The following is a 21,301-nucleotide window of genomic DNA, read 5'->3' on the forward strand; positions in this document are numbered from 1 at the left end:
TTACGCATGCACACTCACTAACACCCCACAGCTCAGAGGATCCATCTCTGTGACCCAAGAGAAGTTCAAGGCTGAATTTCCCCTTCATATATTTACCTCATTCACCTTTTAATTTTATATATACACACACACTCACACATATACACGTATATATGTGTGTATATGCACATCTACATCTTCATATACACATACAGAACTACATATCTCAACATTTTCATGTATTTTCAAAGGTCTAAACATCCCCAAATTCTGGACCTGTTTCTGTCTAGTATTTTCAAAAGCTCTTATTCATGTCAAATAAGAATTATAAGAAAATATCGTATTGAATTCTATTTAGTCCACACATAATATAAACTACATGCATGTAGTTGGTCTCAGAAAAACAAGCTGCTTTTACCCCCTTACCGTTAGGGGGGAAAAAACAATCTAACCCAGACCGAGTCACAAACGGAGTGTCAGGTTTAACCTTGAGTTCTCTGCTGTCAATTCCTGACTCAGCTTCATCACTTAAACACGCAGGTGCTCAAACAAACACCAACCGACCAGGCTGGCAATCCCTTTCGCAGCCTCTAGGATTCTTCAAGGCTCTGGGCACCAGAACCGACAGCAGCTCCCGCCTGGTCCTAACGAAGTCCTTCGGACACCCCTTGCGGGTAGATGTGGAGGTCCGAGCACCTCAGGAGGGTCATGGATTCAAGTGCTAATAGAAAGTAATTACTTTAGAAAGTTCAAAGCCCAGCAGTGCTCTCAATTCCTCTCAGTAGCTGCAGAGCACTGAAGCCCCCGCTACAGAACCAGGCTGGTACTCCAGTTCTCTGGCGCTGAGACCCACCTTGAGCCCGATGAGCGCTCGCTCAGCCTGGGGATCCAGACACGAACGCCGGGTCTTATCGTGCGGCACACAGCGTGGGTAATTTCTCAGGAACCGCGGTCCGCCCGCCGCGGGCGCGGAGGCCGCCCCAGCGCTCCATGTCGTTGCCGCAGAGGGGCAGGGGACGCGTCCCGGCCCCACCTACCCATGTCAATTACGCCAAGTTGGTGCGGACTGGAACCGCGTCCCGGGCGGAGTTGGGATGCTTTGACAACAAGAAGTTCGGGAGTGGGGATATTGGCACGGAGTAAATCCCGCCCAGCCCTGACCTCCCCACAGCGGTCACGCTCGGACGAACGGACCGCCGGGCGCCAGGACGCGTCCCGTCCCCTCTCGCGGCCGCCGAACCGCGCCGAGAGGAGCCGCTAGCCCGGCGCGCGGCCACTCACCGTCCTCGCCGAGTCCCGATCGCAAACCGACGTCCCTGCTGCGGTTCTAAGTGCCAAGTTGCCCCCACTCGGTGGCTGCTCACGGCCCAGTGGACCAGGGCACATTGGTTCCGGCGGGCACCTCAGGGGGAGTGCGGCAAGCCTGGCGGCCGCCGCGGCTACACACTCGCCCGGAGCGCGCTGACAATTCACGGACCTGCTCAACGAATGAGGCGGAAAGCAGGGCTAAGACGACCAGGCTCTGGAGGGGAGGCGGGGCCGCCATGAGGGGCGGGGCCAGCCCCGGGGCGTCATCAGCCCATGACTGGCGGAGCCGACAGCCAATCGTGGTGGCGCTGGGACCGCCCCGTAACCGCCGTCCAGTCGCCTGCGGCCGAGGGCAGGGTGGCGAGACGCGCCGGCGGCGGGGAAGTTGGTTATTGCGAAGTGCCGTGGCTGCCGGCGGGCGCTGCGGGACTCTCTGCAATGGGACCCGAGCGGCTCTGGAGGGAAGCGGCGGCCCCAGAAAGAAGGCCGTTGGCTGAGACCAGGAGCCCTCGGAGTCGCCGCGCGCATAGCGCTGTGGAGCAAGAAGCCAACCGCAGCGCGGGTCGAACACGCCAGTACCTGGCACCCGCAGGAGGCGCGGAACTTAGCTGCCACATCGGAGCCCCGCCTGGAGAAAGCTGAGGGCCCAGAAAGGATGAGTTCCGGACGGGGTCGCCCAGCCACAAGTGGAAACCTGGGCTCTCTGGAAAAGGTTCTGATCTCGATCTGGCTATCTCTGAAACAAAACTCCAGCCCCGCAAACCTCCCAAAGTTCAGTACACGTCCCCGTCCTCACCCCTGCCCTCCGGGCCACCGGCAGCGGGGGACTTGCCGGCGCCTCGGGTCTCCTCCTCCCGACCCAGGGCGTCGCGGGCACAGCTGGCGGCCAACAGGAGGCTTGGGCGCTCGACGGCGCCGGAACCTGTGAGACCGTCGCTCTGGGCGGGCTGCCCTGCGAGGTGGCATCCTCTGCGATGACCTGCTGTCTTTTGGGTCCGCCAGGATTCCAAAATCCCAGGCGGGTCGCTAGAATTATCCATCTTCGTGGACAGGAAGCCCCAGAACGAACCACATCTGTCCCACTCTGCTTCCGCCCTCCTTCCCCTTCGCAGGCTCCTGGCTGGCTGGGATGGAGACATCGGGCGAGCTCGGAGATCCCGACCTCTCAGGGGTCACTCGCGGCCGAACAGCCTGGGATATGGCCTTGTGGGCCCTTCCCGCCGAACCCCCTAGGACCCCACTGCTCATCTTGTCAACCAGTTTCTGAGCCCCTACCCTGGCTGCAGCGTGTGCTCGCACAGGCGCGCTGACCTACTAAGATAGAATCAAAAGCAGGGGGTTGGGTGTTCTTGCTTTCCCGCTGAAACCTACAATGTAAACAAGCCCTAGACCGTCAGCTCTGGGTGGGTAGGGGCCTCTCCCTGCCTAGAACTGCTCTTGCCATGGGTAGGCACCTAACCCATATTAATAAGAATGAAGGAATGCATGCCCATAACAAGAAAGGGGTCAAACAACCTGCTGCCTTGATACTCACCTTCACCACTTAACGTCTTGCTTCCAGCGCAAGCCCACTTCAGACCACTGCCTCATTCAGGTCCCAGAAGTCCTAAGGGTTTTAGTCTCTCAGTATGGGCAATTATTCACATGTAAGGGAGCTGCAGGTGTTATTTCAATGCCATCTGGCCTCTATAAGGTCTTACATCATAGCTGACCTCTCATGAGAAGGTTCTGATGAGGTCACCAGGGAGAAGGAATGTAAAGGGCTGGTGGCTGAAAAGGAGTGAAATGGCCCCTCTTAGGTGAGCTCTGGCCTGGTTTGAGTTTCAACTCTGTCTCCTCAGCTCCATTTCTCAATGGGAAAAGGTCCATAGGAAGGTTGTCAGAAGGGCAAGAGACTAGGGCAGGGATAGCCCTTTGCAGACCCTGAAAAATTGCTCAGTAATGCAAACATTGTCCATGTTTAAGTTCTTTATTTTCTATCTTGTGAACCAAAGGACTGCTACAGGCAAGGAAGACCATCTGACTCAATTCCAGGGGTTCCTTAGCATGCTGCTGACTGGCCTAGGAGAATGGCCTTTGCCCATAAAGTATTAGATGTAGACCACATGAATGGAATATTCACCAGGTTTCTGCCCAGGTCTGGACTGGGTAGGGACATGGCCAGAGGTGCCTTACGGGAGAGAAGGCCAAAGAGAGAGAAGACTTGACTCCCAACCTGATTCTAGCAGAACTCCACTTTGATGTGTTTTTAAAATTGTGCTTTTCTGTTTGCTTTCATGGAGGCTGCCATGAAACATCATCTTTGACTAGAATTATCAGGAAATGCTTATGGAAGAAATATACTTCCTTGGATTTTTTTCTGTACCACACTTCAGGATATAACTAGAGAAAACATTTGCCAACAGGCTTATCATATTAGTACCCTGTGAAGGTTTTCATAGATGTTGATTATTATTTTTAAAATCATTTTGGGAATAGGAGCCAAACACTAGGTCGTGACTGTACTTACTTTAGTATTTACATTACATGATGAAAAATGGAAATAAAGGAAATGTCCTGTCATAAAACAAGTTAGAATTAGGTGACTTTCATGTCCCCATTTCCAAGGTTTTCTGTTTGTTTCAGACAGACAAGATCATCCATGGGTTCTTGGACAAGTAATAGGTCTCATTTTCCCTTGTAGACCAGAAGACATGGAAAAGACAGCATATTCGGACTATATTCGTATTTCCATACCATCTTTTGTTGTAATTGATTTTCAACAAGAGCCCCTAACAATCTCTTGAGTTTGGGCCATCCCCATATTCTACAAGGGAAAATGAGATCTGTTACTACTCCAATAACCCATGCTCACACTATCTGTATGGAACAAACAGAGAACCATGAAAATCTGAACGCAGAAGTCACTTATTTAGTTCCAATCTATTTTGTGAAAGGAAATTTCTTTTACTCAAAGAGATGAAGAAATTTACGGAATGGCTTGGGAATGAGAAGATTCAGGTGGGACCATGGAAGCAAAGCTTGTTCTTCTGTGGATGGTAAGATTGTCTTCAGGCACTGTCACTCCTTTATGACACTAAGACAGTATTTTAGAATCTCCTAAATTTCAATAGGATGTGATTCGTAGGAGCCATGGGTTCTAATCTTAACAGCTGCTGTGGTGGGTGCTCCTGGCAGTCACTCATCCTTTATCTCTTGCTTCTTTGGCCATAAAACAGTAGTGGTAGAATTGGCCCACCATGTGTAGCTGCATAAAGGGGACATCATGACAATGGTTATGAAGCACTGCAAATGCATTGCATTTATAGTAGTACTGCCTGCTAAAAAGGAGATGAAAATGTTGAGATGGGAAAATAGTGTGGTATGAACAATTTCTATTTACATGTGCAATTTACATTTTTCTTTCCATTTACATGTGCAATTTCCTCCTTCCTTCCCTTCCTTCCCTTTCTTTCCTCCCTTCCTGTCTCTCTCTCTCTTTCCCTCTTTCTCTTTCGTTCTCAGACTCACACTCTGTCACCCAGGCTGGAGTGCAGTGGTGCAATCTTGGCTCACTACAACCTCCACCTCCCAAGTTCAAGTGATTCCCTTGCCTCAGCCACCCGAGTACCTGGGATTACAGGCGTGGGCCACCACGCCTGGCTCATTTTTGTATTTATAGTAGAGACGGGGTTTTGCCATGTTGGTCAGGCTGGTTTCCAACTCCTGGCCTCAAGTCATCTGCCCACCTCAACCTCCCAAAGTGCTGGGATTATAGGTGTGAGCCATCACGCCCAGCCCATTTATTTTAATCTCATTAGATTATTGTCCTTTCAGTATTTAAGTGGAAATGAGAGGAAACCATCTTTATTCTTTAAGGAGGAATACGGCTTCTAAAAGTTTTGGTTACCTAAAGTTTTTGAAGGTGTAATAGGAATGAGTTACCAAAACAGGAAGAATTGTAGAAGCAGACCTAGAGTTGAGGAAAATTTTACTTACATGGATAGTATTTTTTTCCTCTCCCTGGCTCCTACCACCTCTCTCAACATACATTTACTGAGAAAGTTGTTCACAATTTAAAGAGGTTGAGCTAAAGATCTTAGCAAAGAAATGCAATCAGAAGCTGGAGATTCTTTTTTTTTTTTTTTTTTGAGACAGAGTCTTGCTCTGTCACTCAGGCTGGAGTGCAGTGGTGCGATCTTAGCTCACTACAACCTCTGTCTCCTGGGTTCAAGCGATTCTCCTGTCTCAGCCTCCTGAGTAGCTGGGACTACAGGCACGTGCTGCCAGTCCCAGCTAATTTTTGTATTTTCAGTAGAGACAGGGTTTTGCCATGTTGGCCAGGCTGGTCTTGAGCTCCTGACCTCGTGATCCACCTACCTTGGCCTCCCAAAATGCTGGGATTACAGGTGTGAGCCACTGTGCCTGGCCCAGAAGCTGCAGATTCTAATACTAGCTTTGCAATGTATTCATTCTGATACCTTGGGCATGTCATCAACCTTCCATATCTTAGTTTCCTATCTGGGAAACTGCAGTGGTACTTATGACCAATTTCACAGAGATGACAGCAATAACTAATGATAGGCACTTAGATTTTAGACTTAATGGGAGTTAGTTCCCTTGACACAACAGTATGGGAACAATAACTGGCCAGCCAATGAGTGAAAAAGCTGGATTATCCCTTAGAAATGAATTGTATCATTACTGATTATGAATACCCCAAATTATGACAGATTCACATGTAAGAATGCCAGGGAAAAGTAGCCGTGAGCTATAATATACAAAATTGTTTATTACCCAAGAGAATATAGGTGCTAATACGGATGGTACTACATCTGTGAAATTCTGAAACCCTTGAAGGATTTGAAGATATAAAGCCAAATAAAACATAATACAGAGGGAAATGATTTTGATTATGTAACACTTATATACAACATTTGATTTTACATTTTCAAATTGCTTTTCAGTCATTGGTTTATTCTTCACAGCACACCTGGGGAGTACATCTGTGCATTTATCCTCTGTTCACAGCTGAGGCAACTGAGACTGAAACAGGAAAAGTGGTTTGTCCAAGAGCAAAGCCAGGGGCAGGGTGAGAAATTGTTCATTCATTCAATCATGCATCTATTCTTGGCAAGGCACCAAAGTCTGTGTGGTGGTGGCGCACAGAGACGGATATTGTCTATGTGGCCTCTACCTTGCAAGAGCCTGCAGTCTCTGAGACAATAAGCGGTTCATGAATTATGCCTCCTAGAGTGCTCAGACAGCAAGGACCAGGGTTCAGAGGAGGAGAGGGTGAGAGTTCCCTAGGATTCCTGGAGAGAGTTGGATTCAGGGCCCGTGAGGGATGGGTAGAATTTTGGCAAATGGAAGTGTGGCTAGTGGGAATGACAGACATGAAGGTGGGCAAATTTAAGATGTTTTGGAGAATATCTGACTACAGCGGGGCCATTGTGGGGAAAGGGCAGGAGAGTGGAAAGGAACGGGTTTCCCAGGATGCTGAATGCCCAGCCAAAATACATGATGAATCCATGAATACATGGATTTCAGCCCAGTGGGCAACAGGGGTTGGACTTATCTCTGACTTCTCGTATTCACTCATTATTCTAACATGTGCTGTACCTAGTGCTAATATGTGCTTAGTCTACAGGTATTTTTCCACACATCAGCTTTTCTAATCTTCACGTCACTCTAAGGAGATACATATTATTCCTCCTTTAATGGATTAAAAAATTGATGCACTTAGAGGTTGAGACGTGCCTATGATCATGTAGCTAATAACTGACATATGTGAGATTTGAAAGTAGGATCCTTGACTTCTACATGGCGACAAATGGAAAGAACAAGTGTAGATTCTGGAGAGTGTACTCAGGATGCCCATCAATAACATGCCCCTCACCTTAGCTCAGTGTTGTTCCAGAAAAAATAAGTACATAGGAGTGAAATCTTTTTTTCTTTTGAGACAGGGTCTCGCTCTGTTGCCCAGGCTGGAGTGCAGTGGCATGATCTTGGCTCACTGGTTCAAGCAATTCTCCTGCCTCAGCTGCCCAAGTAGCTGGGATTACAGGTGCATGCCACCACACCTAATTTTTGTATTTTTATTTATATTTATTTATTTATTTATTTGAGATGGAGTTTTGCTCTTGTTGCCCAGGCTGGAGTGCAGTGGTGCGATCTTGGCTCACTGCATCCTCTGCGTCCCTGGTTCAAGAAATTCTCCTGCCTCAGCCTCCCAAGTAGTTGGGATTACAGGCGCCCACCACCACGCATGGCTAGTTTTTTTGTATTTTTGGTAGAGACAGGGTTTCACCATGTTGGCCAGGCTGGTCTCAAACTCCTGACCTCAAGTGATCCACCTGCCTCAGCCTCCCAAAGTGCTGGGATTGCAGGCGTGAGCCACCGTGCCTGGCCAAAATGGGACATTTTAAAATCCCAAATCTACTACACAACAGACTGTCCGTTACAACTGAAGTCATGGAGATTTGTGAATAAAAGGTTGAATGTTTCTCCACGTTTGTTTATTTGCTTTTTTCTTTTGTTTTTTAGGAAGTTTGAAAGAAAGAAAAATATGCCAAGATGATTAAGTTTCACCTAAGATTTTAAAGCTCCCACCTAAAAGATGTGGAAAACAAGCACTATACCAGAATATTGTACCTTATTTCTGCCCTGTCTTAAAAACACCATGAGATTTTCCTTGATTTCAAGAATACAGAAAATGAACATGGTCCTTTAAATTATGTGACTCTTTCGAAGCAAAATGCCAACAAGGAAAAACCACATTTGTTTTCTGCCTCCCTTTTTCAAGAAGCTGAAAATATAGTGCAATGCAAATGAACTCTTAGTCGTGGGTCAACATCCTTACAAGACCTGCCCCTCGTTCTCAGGTTAGAGATTTCTCCTCTGCCTCCACATTCTCACCCACACCCAACTTGAAATAGGTCTCCAGGTCCCATTTTGATCACATATTCTTTCAGTCACATGTGGGAGATGAGAAGGGGTTAAATGTAGCTATGCAAGACTAGCAAAACTCATCACTAAACTGGAAAACAACTTCAGGCTTACTATCAACAGTGGGTAGTTAGCATCAGTTTAAAGACTGTGAATGTGCACAAATGTTTTCTAAGAATATTTTTCAGAAGAGTGTAATTATAGGTATAATCTCTAATTGCATTATAAATGATAAATAAGAGAAGGTTAGCAAACTATATTTCAGGGCTGTTTGCTGTACTTATCTGCTGCCATCACTGGCCCTGTCTTCCTTTGTGACTGCAGACTGTGTTGTTTATTAATCTTGGTGGTAAGGGGGAATTGCTGTACAGTACTTTTGTGTTAGGACAGGATCTTACAGATGATGATGAAGGTTGCAGGAAGGACTGTTGAAGTGTTTTATTTTGGTATTTGTTTCATTTTTAAAGGCTGTGACTAGGACTTCATACCTGTCTAATAAGCATGCATGTAACATTTTTATATTTGCTGAGTGCTTCATAGTCCTCCATGAGTCCCCACAATACCCCTTGAGGGTAGGTCAGTATTACTGCCTACAGTTTACATATGAGGAAATTTAAGATACAAAGGGATTATGTGATTTGTACAAGGTCACCCAGCATGCAAGCCTAGCTAATAAAATATGACTGCAAATCTCTTTCCAAATAAAAAGTACCTTATAAATTTTAGGTAGTATTAATGGGTACGATCCCAGAATGAGTAAAATACTCTTCAGGAGTAAAGTGCTTATACATGGTATATAATATTAATTCTCTCTCTCTTTTTTTTTTTTAACCTCTGGATGACTTTTGAAATAGTTATTCTTGAACTTGGCTATGCATCAGAAACATCTCTAGAGTTTTTAGAACATGGGAGCACATAGGCCCCTACTCAGCCGACAGAATCATAATCTGGGCAGTGGGATTTAGATAATTATGCCTTGAAAAATCTCCATGGGGGATTTGGATGCTCAGTCAGAGCTGAGAACCACTACTCTAGGCTAGAAGAGTAACATCGGTCAGGCCAAGAGCAACAACAAAACACTGTGGAGTTAATTCAGAAGAGAAAGTCTGGTGTCTTCCAGGCCTCTGTCCAGCCAGTTCACAACTATTATTAGCAGAGGAACTGCCTCCCTGAAATAATCAACTGTAATAACCATGTGTGAAATTCCAGGAAATAGTGCAGAGATTAAAGTTTATTTAAGAACCGTCAGTTTTTGAAAGTTATAATTTACTGGGTAAATTTACTGGCACACCCTTGGTTTATTACTGTGCTTAATGTTTTTATTCTGAATACTTTGTACTTCTTCATAATCAACATGGTAAGAACCTGTAATATCTGCCCATTCATCCATCTGCCAAACACTTATTGAATACTTGCTGTATGGAGATTTCAGAGTGAAAATAATGATCTTTTTCCAGAAGTTTATAATCAAGTGATAAAAACAGACACAGGCAAAACCAACCAACCAAACAAAAACCCGAAGCCACACATATGATAATAAAAAGTATAATCAAAGTGTTAGATGAGGCATTATTCATAATTGCTAAAAAGTAGAAACAGCTCAAATATCCATCAACTGATAAATGGATAAATGTGGTATACCCATACAATGAAGCATTATTATTATTCAAACAATGAAGTGGAATGTATACTGATAATGCTACAACATGGATGGATCTTAAAAACAGTATGCTAAGTGAGAGAAGCCAGTCACAAACGTGGTATTCCCATACAATGAACTATTATTATTATTATTATTAAACAATGAAGTGGAATGTAGTACTGATACATGCTACAACATGGATGGATCTTAAAAACGCTATGTTAAGTGAGAGACACCAGTCACAAAGGACCACATATTGTATGATTCCATTTATATGAAATGTCTTGAATAGGTAAATCTGTAGAGACAGAAAACAGATGGTTGCCTAGGGCTGGGGATGGGGAAGGATGGAGGAAATAGGTGACTGCTAGTGGGTACAGGGTTTCTTTTTGGAGTGATGAAATGTCCTAAAATTGATTGTGGTGACAGTTGCACAACTTTGTTGACTATACTAAAAACCATTCAATTGTATGCTTTAAATGGGTGAACTGTATGATATGCAAATTGTATCTCTAATAAAGACAATGGATCATAGATAGATAGATAGATAGATAGAGCTGTATGAACTTGGAGGAAAGAGTGATTAATTAATTTGGATTGGAAGAAAGTCATGGGAAATTTCCTGGAGGAAATGACATTCGAGCTGACTCAAAAAGGATGATTTTTGTAAGATGCTGTGGATGAAAGGAGGGAAGGTATGCTCAAAGAGACACTCAAAGTGAGGGTGCTTTCATGCAAGGGCAAGTTATCTGGAATAGACAAGAGTTTAAGATGCATGAAGGATACAGTAGATGGAGGCTAGATGCAGGGCTTTTACTGTCATGCTAAGTTCTGTGGTTTGGTTTTCATTTTTGTAGGCAATGGAAAGCCACGATAGGTCTGTGAGTGGATGATCAGACCTGTGATTTGGAAGGATAATTAGAAGTGGTGATGAGGTAGATAGAAGATGGCATGGGAGAGCAGTGAGTAAGGGAGGCCATTTAGGAGGCAAAGGCATTGCAATGTGTAGGTGAGAGATGAAGAAGCCTGCGACTACTGCAACAGCAGTGAGGGCTGAAACAAGGAGACAGATTTTTTTTTTTTTTTTTTTTAAAGAGTCAGGGCACTATGTTGCCCAGGGTGGTCTTGAACTCCTGGGCTCCAGCAATCCTCCCGCCTCAAAGCAATCCTCCCGCCTCCCAAAGTGTTAGGATTACAGGTGTGAGCCACTGCGCCTGACCAAGGAGACAGATTTAAGAAATGGTTAAGAAGTAGAATCATTAAACTCACCTACTCCCTGATGGCCCTGGGGGAGTAGGTGGAAAAGCATAGAAATTGGACAGCACACTATCTGAAACCACTTAAGGGCATGAGTCCTTTTTTGACAAATTATTTTGAATGAAAAAACTTTTGTTGAAATAATGTCCAGCAAGCAAATTGTAGCTTTTTACATCTGTTAACAAGGGTTTGATTACAGACACTCTTAAATTTTTTAACAAAGGAATGTATATTGTGAATCAAAGGTGGATTGAAGACAGAAATGCAATCCAACCATTCTGTGAGCACTTTCCAATCAGACCTCCCCTTATTGAAGATGAAGCAGTCGTCATTTATAGACTATTCCGAATGACTAAGTATTTACCTCTTGCTCAGATAGCTTACCTAGAAACACTTCCTTTGGTGTGAGCAACTTGGATTTACTGCCAGGGCAACACCTCCCATCCAACGCCCACACTGCCTCTTGGCTCGGTCCTCACCAGCAGGTGTTCATAAGCAGTATTTTGTTTTGCTTCTAATAAGAGTGTAGGCTTTGAAAAGCATAGGCGGAACATATCACACATTATTCTTTCACTTACAAGTGTTCTTATGGGGAGATCTGAAACCTTGGAGTCTCAAGGATCAGGAAGACAAAGACTGCCTTTTCTCATGCAAGGCCATACCTATGTTTTCCATTAGAAGGAGGGGCAGGCAAATCCTGGGCAAGGTCAAAATAGAAACAGTCTCTCCCAGTGCATGGCGGTGCACTCCCTGGGGATCTGTTAAAGGCTCTTTTGTGTGTTCTAGAAGGTGTTACAGTGAAACTGCCTGCTGCTAGCTGAGTTTGAGAACAGCGACCCTGACAAGTGCCTTACAGGAGTTTATCAAGTGGAGAACACCATTTAGAACACCACTCACCGAGATGCAGCTCTTATCTGTGCCTGTCAGTGAACAATGACTATGACAAGCCATGTTCAATCACAGATCACAGTTGTTAGCAGAGCTAATTACAGCAGTCTCAGGTGAGAAGAATCCCAGCAGCTGCCTCTAAGGGACTTCCATCACAGGGGCTTCGCAGGTAAGCAACGAAAATAGCCCCTTGGGGGATCTATAAACAACAGTTCTCTGCAACTCTGAACATGGACTCATCCACAGTTGGTGAAAGATCATGTTCAAAGGAGAACCACCAAAGGGAGAAGGAGGAAAGGGATGCTTAAAGCCAGGAAGGGAAATGTTCTGGATTAAATAAGAGCAGAACTGGGTATTTATTATTCCTTGGGCTGTCTGACTCACTGCATAACCTTATAAAGTCATTTCCTCTTTCTGGGCCTCACTGTTCTCATCTCAAAAATAAGGATAGTAATACCTGCCCTATTTATATCATGGGATTGCTGAAAGAATAAAATAAAACATGTATTTTTAAAAATAAAAGCTGGGGAAAACTAGAAAATACAACTTTAGGTAGTGTAACTGATTCCCTTTGTCTTATTTCACATTTTACTTATAAATGATGGAAGGGAACAACAACAAATATTGGTGCTATTACAGAATCCTAGATTTCATTTTCTCATGCCTTCAGTTTTTTGTGGTTTGCACATCTTCAGATTTGCCTCTCCATCCCCAATTTGTTCTCAGCATCAATTCTGGGGTAAACTCAGGCTCCAGTTTGAGGAGGAGAGGAAGATCCCAAGAATCTGAAGAGGCGAAGCCCCTGTATTTTTTTAGTCTCTTGTCTTTGTGTCTCCTGCTGCAGCCCACGTCTTGAGGGCCTCCTCCCAAGTCCTGAAGGTGTATCCTGCCTGTGGGATACCTGGTTTGCTGGGGACGTTGGCCCTGAATGAGAATTTCTAATGTCAAATTGGAACTTAAGAAGACATCTCTAGAACAGAACCAAAAAGAATCTGTAACAACGTGCCCTAAACATGTCTTAGGCTGGGTCTGTAACTACATTCTTGTTCCTGCTGAAAATCGCAGCATCCTTCTAACCAAGCAAGGCACGTCCACTTATCTGATGGTGCTGTCAGTGACAGAAAGGGATCATATTATGGATTTGGCAGGGAGGAAAAAGATTTATTTCCAAATTTTGAAGATTTATCTTTTCCAGATATGCAAAACCAGTCAGAATATTAAAAAAAAAATCAATGAAAAGTGATCATGTTTTGTGGGCAGAAGGAAACATTCTTGACTTCAAAATAATAATGAAGACTTATAAGGATCCCAAATCCATGATAAAACAAATGATTTGACAATAGCAAGTGAGCAGGACTACCAAACCCTTAAACTGCCCCCTTATGGTGAAGCAATGTCTCCATTTAATGAATGTGTTCCATTAAATGTTTAAATTTCCCCCTTTTTCTTTTCTCCTCTCTGCTGTTTAGTTTTTTTCAATGTTCAGCATAACTAAAAAGCCTTAAGTAGGGAATTGCACATAATTATAGGCTCCACACCAATGACAAAGTGATGCCTCTTTTTAAGTATTCATAATCATTTTTGTACTCTTCTTTCCTCCTCTGGACAATTTAGTTAGAATGACAGCAGTGTCCTTTATTTCTCTTGAAGGCATCTGCTGGTCTCACTTTGTGTACAGGTCATAAAACATCAAGAAACACAGTAATGTATTTTTCATGTAGTCACATATACATAAATTTTTAAAAAACACTGCTTTAAATGAATAGAACAAAAGTGGGAGGGAGTAACTAAATTTTATCTGTTATAGTTATTTGGTGAGGTAAGGAGGTTTAAAAGACTATCTTTCCAACTCAAAGGCTGTGACCACCCTGAACGTGCTGGCTTGTCCTGCCAGCTGACAGGTTGTTTTGTGCTGTTAGGTGTCAACTCAGTGACATCCTTTGCTCTCTCAACCTTTCCTTTATTACTGGCTTAGTGAAATCTGACATTGATAAGAACCCTAACTTGAGAATGCTTCACAGAGCAGGATCATTGCCAAATTCAGGAATCTTGCTAGTTTGCAAGATGAGAGAATCCATGCAGAACAAAAGGCTGATACTAGAAGTCAGCAATCACAATGGGAATCAATCCCACAATCTGATTTCTAAATATCTTAATCTCCTCTGACCTTAAAAGAGTGAAATTGGCCTAATTTTGAGAATATCTTTACAAGAAAACACAGGGTAAGGTGGAGTGAAATCCTAAAACATAGCTCTTCTGGCAGTTCTTTCCCAACTTCTGACATCTCTTTTTTACCCAGATTATGCATCAATGCCCATTTTCTCTTTGTAGCATTAAATTCATAACAAAGAACATACAGCAAATGCCTCATTTACCTGGTCCAGGATTAAGTCTTTCTGAATACAGGACTTTCTCAGGTGACAGTTAACCTAGTCTCATGATGCAAATGTACATTTTAACTCATTTTTAAGGGAAGCGTTTTCTAAAATTTATTTCCCTCTCTGTTGCCTTAGTGGCCAGGCCACGGGTTGACCTTGTTGTGAGGACTCAGGATCACCACTGAGGTCTTCTGTGCAATGCAATGCTGCAACAAAGCCATCAGGGTTTCTGAGGAGAGCTGGGTCACAGTGTATTCTAAGTAGCACAATGAGGCCATAGGCTCAATTTGCCTTTAACTCGTATCATCTAAACTTTTTGGTGTTCTCAAATCATTAACAAAAGTTCCAATTAATATTTGGCCTACAGTATTTCTAAGGATAGAAAGTTTTCCATCAGGAATTCAGTTCAAATATACCATTTCAGCATAAAGAAGGGATGCCCATGACACTCAATATAGGCCTATGGTTGGATTCTTCTTATTACTGCTAGTCTATTAGCTGGCAATCCTATGTGCTGCTTCTCCTCTTTTGTATGACATTAATATTAATATTAATATTTCCCCTTTCCCTGAAGCTTTATGTCCTTGTAGACTTTAGAATTCAGAGGTTTAGCTTTGGTAGTCATCTTTGAACCTGAGAGAGGAAGTAAAATGCAAAATGTCAGTGCCTAAGCTGAAGACCGATTGAATGAGGCCATTCTCTCTTGATTATGTCTCCATGCTCAACATGAATTTCTGCGTCAATAGAGAGATACCAAATCTGTTCCAGGTGCAGGATTTTGGGTCACAGCATCAAAGCATCCTGTCTCTATGGTGAACAAGAGTCATGGATCTGGTGTGCATATCTGTGGACCATAATGGGTTACTATGGTTTACTCTCCAGTGTCAGGGTCACTTTTGAGGCTTCTGAACTCTCCTCCCCACAATTCAGCCAAAAGACAGGTAGAATGTTATGGCTACCTCATTCTAGTACTGCCCCAACACTGCCTGCCATTTTTGGGTGCTGAGCTAATCAACTACCTCTGGTCTTTAGCTCCTTTCTGGATGTCTTTTCTTAGCGGGTCAAATAAGATACATAAAAACTTCCTAAAAAATGGATACTCTGCTGTCTTTTCTGTATCTTTCAGTCATCATCCCACCGCAATTTTCTTTTAGTTTACCTCTTCCTTCTCCACCAAAATTGTTCTCAATAAGGTCAAGGAAACATTTGTATTCATTTTCTATTGCTGCTGTACCAAATTATCACAAACTTGGCTTAAAACAACACAAATTCATTCTCTCATAGTTCTATAGGCCAGAAGTCAGAAATCAGTTTCATAGAACTAAAGTCAACGTGTCAGCAGGGCTTGCTCCTTCAGGAGGCTGTAGGGGATAATCTGTTTTCTTTTTCTTTTCTTAGCTTCTGGAGGCCATTCACATTCCTTGGCTCATGGCCGCTTTCTTGTATCACTCCAGCCTTTTGCTTCCATTGTCGAATCTCCTACTCTCTTTTCCCTAGTCAAATCTCCTTCTGAATCCCTTATAGAGACACCTGTGATTACATTAGGACCTGCCTAGATAATGCAATATAATTTTCCCATCTCAAGATCCTTAACTTAAATCTGCAAAGTCCTTTATGCATATAAGTAACAGGTTCCAGGAATTAGGACCTGGATATCTTTGGGGACTATTCTTCCTATAGCAACATTGATTTTCTAATTTTCAAATCTGATGTCTTCTGTTTAGTCCTCATCCTAACTCTCTTGCTATTTGATACTGTCAGTTACTCTGGGAAAAGCTCCTCCCTGACTTTCATGATTATTTTCCTCTGATACGATATCTTTATTGTCTGTCTCTCCCCTAGAATGCAAGACTCTGAGAGTAGGAATCCTGGCTATCTTGTTTGTTGTTTTATCCCCAGTGCTTGGAATAATACCTGCCACTATCAAATCACAAAAGGCATCATGTAATGTAAATTGGATGAGCTTCTCCCATTCCTAGTTCCACCACCACTCTCTCATTTTCCTTCACTAGCAACTTCCTCTATTCTCATGGGTCAAGATTAGTATTCTCCACGGTTTTGGAATAGCTTGCTTTTCTCCTTATATGCCAGGTGGCCACATTTCCAACCATACTCAGTGGGCTCTCAAATGTATACCTTAACCCCAGACCTTTGTTTTGCACTTCTAACTTTCATCTTTACCTTGATATTCCACAAGCATGGAGAATTCACCATGTCTTATCTTTCCCATCCACCAAGCACAGCCCAAAACTAACTTTTCCTTCCTCTTATATTCTCTGCCTCAGGGAATAAAAAGTATCAGAATTCACCCAGTAGTGTAAGCAAGAAAACTGGGAGTTATCCCAGAATCCATGCTTTCTCTCTACTCCCCTCTCCACATCACTACCCACCCATCTAGTCAGTCATGAAGTTTTGTCAACCTCACTCCTAAATATCTCCTGATATCTCTTTCTGTCTGACTCCCATTGCTTTGGTTCATGTCCTTATTACTCCTATGGAGTAGGATATAAATGAACTTACCATGTGTTCCTCCTGACTTCCCTTGAGTATGGTAGAATGTCACACTCTTAAGCTTTTTGGAGGTGTGCCAGAGTTGCTGGTCATTGCCTGTCCTGCTTCTGGCCTCTGCCAGTGGGCAGTGACTGTGATTTGCATACTGCTTCCATAGCCAGTTGGCCCAGGGATGGGCTTCTGTCCTAAAGGTGGCTCCTTCTATAGATTGGTCGGCCAACTTAGGTCATGGGTGCCTGGTTGTAAAATATAAGCTGAGTAAAATTCCTCTTTTAGGATTTTGGAATAGAGAAGCCTGAGAGGCTCAGGGTGCTGTACTGCTGAACAGAAAGGTTAGCAGTAGTGACGGGCATGAGCAGGCTGCAGCGATGAGGAGGCAGATATTGTGTGTAAGCAGGGGAGCTGTGAGCCAGGAGAGAAGAGGGAAGAAGATAAGCCAAGGCACTGTGAGAAGGGTGATGTTTCAGTTTTGGGTGGTTCTTTAATTGTACTTCTGAAGCCTGGCTGTATTGTGATTCCTACCGTCAGATGTCCATGAGATTGCTGCATTATTTAAAAAACCCCAGTCTGAGTATACCCTTGTTTCCTGCAATAAACTGGCCAAAGAGCTATATGTTCCAGTAAGCTCATAATGTTATGAAGAGACATGTGGAAGAAAGAGGCACTATTCTAGAGCAGCAATATGAAGTCCCAAACTATTCCACTCCTTCATAAGGCATTAGCTTGAAGGGGGAAAAAAAGGAAGGTTGTATCACCTTTTCCTTTGGAGGTGAATGATGAGCTTCTTATATCAAAGTTAATCTTTATATAAAAACAAATTGATCCTTGCAAACATAATTTCAGAAAGGAAAAGTAATTGCTGCTACAAACATCACATGAAAATCACAGTAACAGGTGACATAACACTGATACTTGTCAGTGGGATAATCAAATCACCTTTTAGATGCCATGTTTCTAGGCATCTACCTTTCATTTTGCCAGCTGTTGGGACCCGTGGGTTTGCTGAAGATCTGCAGGATTCCTAGTCACATGACCATATTCCTCTCTGAAATAAGAATTGATGAGTAAGTTTATTGAAGATCTATAGGTTAAAACCAACATTAAGTATATGTAACCAATACTCTAAATATGGGATACCTTCAGAAAGCATCTTTCTGTCTCCCTCTATCCCTATATATTTGGTGGATGAATTTTTCACCATTTAGGATAAAAACAACAGGTCATATCAGGACTCTTGAGCATTCTCAGAGAGTAGAATACCCCATAGTCACTTGAAATTGTTTTTGGTGCATCTAATCCCATGTCATAATCAAAACTTAAGACTTGGTTTAAAGTGAAGTTGTATCTTTTCCCTGACTGAGAAGCCATGTGGGGGTAGGAAGCTGAGGAAGGGGAGCGTCTTCTCCTTGTTCCTGGCAGTTTCTGATCCTTCTAGGGTTGCTATGGGAGAAAGAAAAAGTGGAGACGGGTGAGAATGTTCTTATTTCAGTGGTAGAGTTGTATACTGGCCTACTTTCTGGACCTGATAAACAGTTAAAGCAGACCACACTTGGTACAGGCTGTGCAGGTTATTGGGAGACTGTACCGATTACTGGCAATGTTTTGCCTGCAGTTCCCTGATTCGGGCAAATGGGCTCTCCATTCAAGCAGACCCCTCAGCCCCTCGGAACCCAGTGTATCCCTCTGGGTCTCCCCTTCTGAGGCCTGCCTGCAACGAAGATGCCCTCATACCAATCCCTTCTCACATTTGGTTCATATTTAGTCCATGAGGACACACACACACACACACACACACACACACACTTCCCTGGGACAAACTCAGAGAAACAGCATCAGCTGCCTTCACTGTACAGCCAAAGCTGCTTGCTAAACTATCTCTTGCCTGATTTCCCAGGAGAGTTAGACCACTGTGTTCTTCTTACCCAAGGACATACATTCGCTTTCCAGTGAGTCCAACTTATGCCCCTCCCTCTTGATATGAAGTTGACTCCCAACCTTTCTACTTTGGTAGAAAATAAGTGAGAGGACAACTTTTAAAAAACTCCTCCAAAGATCCTCTCTCCCAGGTCTATAATAATCCTCCACGTGATCTAGTATTTCCTTGAAATGTAGCATCTATTGTTTCTTAGTGCCTTAGCCAATACTTTAGTTTGAGTATCCTATATCATGGGATTCTTGTTTGAAATTCTAGTGTCAGAAATTTGTTGCTGAAATACTGTTTTACCTTTAGTCTCTGCACTTCCTGCACACTATAACCACATGGTTATACTCAGGTAAGAAGTGCTCCAAGAGAAAAAAGGTCTCTAGGCTTTCTGGCCAGCCATGCTTTTTGAAGGGAACCAATGGATTTTCTCCATCTTAGTTGAGCAGACACTGAAAGAAACTCTTGGAACCTTTCCAACTGGTGGTTTAGGAGAAGGATCAGCAACCTAGGACCTACGGGCTACACAATTCTCACCCTGCCTGGAGAAGGCAGGAATGAACACAGGACACCCAGACACACAAGTGGAGGACCTTGTCTGTGGCATCCCTGGTTGTATTGAGAGTGGGATTGTCCTGCAGGACTACTAGAAGGGACTGTTGAGCTCAGCAGCCTTAAGGACAGGAAGAAGGACTGCAACAGGCTGGGGTAGGGAGGCCAGACACCCCTGAGTAGTCAGGAGTCAGAAGGACTGACTATGGATAAACGCAGGAAGCATGGGAGGCTACTGATGCTGGGCCAAAAGCACATTAGCTAAGGCCTTCACAATATGGATCCCAATCTACCTTGCCAGTCTCATCTCCTTCACTCTCCTCCCCTTTACTCCAGCCACACAAAGTCACCTAGCATTTCCTGAATATGCTGTGTCCTTCCACACCCTCATATTTTACATATACTGTTCCCTTATAGAATACCCTCCTCACTCCCAATCCCCATCCATTGCTTCTATTCAGCCATCAAGACCTAGCTTAAGTCTAATTTTCTGTGAATCATTCCTGCTACTTTTCCCACCTGGTACCATCTGACACATGTCAGTTCCAGCCCTCATTGCAATATGCTGTGCTTTATTCACTTGTCTCTCCTTTCTCCTTAACAGATAGTATCTCAAAGACAAGGACTATGATTTATTCATTTCTGTACTCCCATCACCTACTACTGTGCTTCAATGCTGTAAGGATTTGTATTCATTCTCTACTGCTATGTAACAAATTATCATACATTTAGCAGTTTAAAACAATACATATTTATTGTCTTTCAGTTTCTGTAAACCAGAAGTCTAGGCTTGGTGTGGCTGGATTCTTGGATTAGAGTCTCACTGAGCTGAAATCAAGATGTTGGTCAAGGCTGCAGTTCTCATCTGTCGTTGTGGATCCTCTTCTAAGCTTACTGATTATTGGCAGAATTCATTTCCTTGAAGCTATAGGACTGATGTCCCCATCTTCCTGCTAGTTTTTGGCCAAGAATTACTCAGTTCCCAGAGGCTACCCAGTTTCTTGCCATGTGGTTCCACTAGGCAATTCACATGATGCTTGCTTTCTTCCAGGCTTGCTAGAGCACATCTCTCTACTTTCCTCTTTATAACTAACCAGAGAGAATTCTCTGCTTTTAAACGGCTCACCCAGTTACGTCAGGCCCAGCCAGGATAATTTCCCTTTTGCCATATAATGTAACATAATCACAGCAGTGATATTTCCACCCACACTCAAAGGGACAGGGAATTATCCAAGAGTGGGGATCACTGGGGTCATCCTAGAATTCTGCCCACCCCAGGGTTCAATATTTATGTCAAATAAATGTTCCAGAAATTTGTAAATGATAAACACTGCTATTCAATTGCTAAGATTTTGTTCTTTTCCTTTTCTTTTTCTTTTCTTTTTTTTTGTTTTTAAGAGACACAGTCTCACTATGTTGCTCAGGCTGGACTCAAACTTCTGGGCTCTTCTGCCTCAGCCTCTCAAGTAGCTGGGACTATAGGCATGTACCACTGTACTCAGCTTAAAAGGCTTTTTAAGTTGCTTCCAGATTTGTGTTGGATCCAAAATGGTTGGGGATGCTGTATGTGAGATAACAGGAGCCCCCTGCAATGAGCCCAGAGAGTACTGGAAATCTGGGGCTGTGGGACCTGGCCTGCCAACTGACTGGCTGTGTGACCTTGGGTTACGTCCCTGATATTCTCTGAATTTCAGATTTCCCCTCATATACAAAATGGGAGAGTGGGACTAGACAATGTCTAAGGTCAGCTAGCTCTAATATTCTATACTAAGACTGAATCATCCTGATTAAATTAAAATCTAGTGACTCACAATATCCAAATTCATTCAAATAGTTTAAAAAATAATTTCATTATACATGGAATTGCAGTGGTAAGATTTTAAGAGGAAAGGCAGTTTTGTTTTCAAATGAATCCATTTCTACACTGGCTTAATCTGA

General features: G+C 43.5%; 1 protein-coding gene and 1 long non-coding RNA gene across 3 annotated transcripts in view; one reads left to right on the forward strand and one right to left on the reverse strand.

Annotated features, from left to right (window-relative positions):
* MARCHF3 (membrane associated ring-CH-type finger 3) overlaps positions 1–2,805 on the reverse strand; it is a 159,640-nt gene extending 156,835 nt beyond the window's left edge. The window contains exon 1 of one of the 2 annotated variants that reach the window (XM_054487995.2): positions 1,261–2,805. The gene's annotated coding sequence lies outside the window, so the exon portion shown is untranslated. Of the gene's footprint in view, positions 1–832 lie in introns of both variants that reach the window. The other variant, XM_054487994.2, reaches the window with a different exon arrangement.
* LOC129036240 (uncharacterized) lies at positions 1,622–20,708 on the forward strand. The gene is made up of 5 exons (XR_010126437.1): positions 1,622–1,999; positions 4,244–4,325; positions 6,234–6,358; positions 7,813–20,041; positions 20,130–20,708. It is a non-coding gene; the product is annotated as an uncharacterized LOC129036240 (long non-coding RNA).
* The last annotated feature ends 593 nt before the right edge of the window (positions 20,709–21,301 follow it).

Source organism: Pongo pygmaeus, chromosome 4, assembly GCF_028885625.2.
Source record: "Pongo pygmaeus isolate AG05252 chromosome 4, NHGRI_mPonPyg2-v2.0_pri, whole genome shotgun sequence".
Lineage (NCBI taxonomy): Eukaryota > Metazoa > Chordata > Mammalia > Primates > Hominidae > Pongo > Pongo pygmaeus.